The sequence below is a fragment of the Trichechus manatus genome, unplaced genomic scaffold (assembly GCF_000243295.1).
Source record: "Trichechus manatus latirostris isolate Lorelei unplaced genomic scaffold, TriManLat1.0 scaffold00106, whole genome shotgun sequence".
NCBI classification, from domain to species: Eukaryota; Metazoa; Chordata; class Mammalia; order Sirenia; family Trichechidae; genus Trichechus; species Trichechus manatus.
In genome coordinates this window covers 4818841-4821566 of record NW_004444042.1, presented here as the reverse complement: position 1 = coordinate 4821566, position 2726 = coordinate 4818841, and the positions used below count along the sequence as shown (strand labels likewise).

The following is a 2726-nucleotide window of genomic DNA, read 5'->3' as shown; positions in this document are numbered from 1 at the left end:
GATGTCCTAAGAAACAGAGTGGGCAGAGGGGAACAAGGTTGCATGGACTGGTAAATTTCAAATACTTGTGCACTGGATTCTATCTCTACATCTCTCTCTTCCTCATCCCCACACCACCCTCTCTTTTTCATCCGTACCCCTGGGGCAGCTGTCCCATTTTCTGGGTAAAGAAAAATGAGAGGATTCCACAATGCCTTTAAGTGTGATTGCTAAGGCTATGGTGTTTGCAGAGTTCTTCAGGTTTTGCCTTGTTTTTTCATAAAAACAAGATTTCTTATGCAAAATGGGTCACTTGAAAGCGCCAAACAATTTCTCCAGAGCAACAGCCAGTGCTTCATGCAGGAGAGATGTTAGCAAACCACTGACATATGGATGTGATCTCTGTTACTTTGACCAGATTTGGTTTCTACAGAGTGCGTGAGAAGGGAAGATAAATTTTGTCCTAGTAATACTATAGCGACTCATAAATAAATGGTTACCCTTTGGTGCTTGCAGTTTTCATTAAAGCCGCCTGAGCTTTGTTATTGACACCATAGGTTGCCTATTCAGGGAAATGCAGTAAAATTTATCAGTGTGCTTTCTACACCTAATAAATCATCCAAACAGGGAACCATATGGCAGATAAGACCTTGAAAATGTGGCTTCAGCATGTGAGGAGTCAAGTTGCTGAAATCTTGAATGATTACAGCCTGCACATTTTCCCCTGGAATATCTTATAGTTATTTTACATGCCATTTTCTTGTTCACCCTATCACCTCTTTGTCTCTCTCCCTCTCTCCTTCTCTCTCACTCTTTCCTTTCCTACCCCCTCTTGCGCCATTCTTTCCTTGTCATTCTTCCTCACTCTTTGTTTTTCTTTCGGGTGGGGGGCTTGCTGCGATTCCAGCTTTAAAATAAGTGTCCAGAGCAGATAAGACGTTTTTATAATGCCTGGCTGGTAGGAGGAAGAGGGACAGGGAGGAGCAGAGACTGACGGGAAGGGATGATGTATGTGGCGGCTGTGTCCCTACTCTCCTCCAGCCCATTGTCATTAATCACGGCCATTAGTTTTTTTCAGAGCCGCCTTGTCTGCACAGTGCCTCAGAAAAGCCATTGTTTTTTCATGACACAGACTAGGGGGAAAAGGGAAGAAAGAAACCTGAGTACTTTTTTTCTTTTCTCTCATTCTGCCTCCTAGAATCTACCCCCTCTCCTGCCTTCTCCCACCCCTCCACCCCAATCTCACTTCCTTTTCTCTCCCTAGAAGGAAAAAAAAGAAAAAGAGAAGGAAAGAACTGACCCCAAACTTTCACTGCCTCTTTAGTACCTGTGTTTTATGCATTTATCTGATGACACAACATGGGGCACACGATGGTGATGTAGTCACTGAGTAATAGCTGTGTTACTCATGATGCCGTAGTTAATTTATAAGGAGGTTCTGTGGATATCTGTGTGTGTGTATGTTTTTTTCTTTTTTGGAATTATGGGCTGGGTATCCTTGTTATAATCCAAGGAAAGCAGGAAGATAGGAGGAATGTGCCTATAGTGGAGCTCTGTGTTCAGTGGCTGGGGTAGTGGAGGCTGGCTGCTACCTGGGGAGGTGTCATTAGGTCCTTGATCATGTTTTGGTGACTTCACCAGTGCTGGCTTTGAGGCTGTTGACCCCACTACATAGTGGAGTTCTTCAGGGGCATGCATGACTTAACGATCAGTTTACGCCAGTTGATACCACCCAGTTAGCTTGGGTGAATGTTGGCAGGTGACAAGGGGGTGGTTATCTCTGCTAATTAAAGATTTAGTCTTGAGTGGGGAAGACCCTATAGTCTGCAGTGGCTTTTAGGCTCTCAATAAGAAATCATAACTGAGTCATTTACGTCATGTCTGAGTGTCTCAAAATACTAATATAAAATATGCATGGCATTTTGTAAAACACAAGAGCCAACCTTAAATAAAGAGCATGTAAGTGTTATTTTAAGTATAATTTTATGAAATTAGCTGTGAAAACAGCAAATTGTTGATGCAAGGAGAAGCATAAGAATTAATGAAATGTCTGTATAATAGCTGTATCTAAAAAAAAAAATTCCTTAATTACTTTCAGATATAAACGAAGTTATTTGAACTAGATTCCCTAAATATTGCCAACTAGAGATACTTAGGGTACTTATTTAATGAAAATATGAGTGATTTGCTATTAATGCATCAGTTGAATATTTGTGGCATAGGGAAAAAAATTAATGAATAGGCAAGGAATCAGGAGACCAGAGTTATGATAATTCTACTTAGAAACTGTGTAACCTTAAGCAAATTACTTTACCTCTCTGAACATCAATTTTTTCTTCTGTCAAATGAGATGACTGGTTCTAGATTAATGTTTCCCAAAGTGTTAGATCATGAGTGGTACAGGAAATGATTTTAGGTGGTACACGGAATGAACTGTAAAAATTTTAGTAACTCTGTTTCTGTTTATAATTAACTTCTGTTTATGTTAAATAATATTGGTTATCCATTTATGACTATATTATAACTTTGGTATTTCAGTTTGTAAATTAATAGGATAAGTGAGTCAACTAAAGGAAAATATTATGTAGATAACAGTACAACTATTATAAAGATAAGGCAAAAATTATAGGGTGGTACCCGGATGACCCAAAGTTGTTAATCTTCAGACCAAATGATTGGGGTCTATGAGTTAAATTATAGTTTATGCGTAGTATATATAGAGTTTCTCCTAGAAGTTGAAACGTATT

At 39.3% G+C, this 2726-nt stretch overlaps 1 protein-coding gene across 2 annotated transcripts in view; it reads left to right on the top strand.

Annotated features, from left to right (window-relative positions):
• LRMDA (leucine rich melanocyte differentiation associated) overlaps positions 1-2726 on the top strand; it is a 1317293-nt gene that overhangs the window by 224280 nt on the left and 1090287 nt on the right. The window lies entirely within an intron of this gene.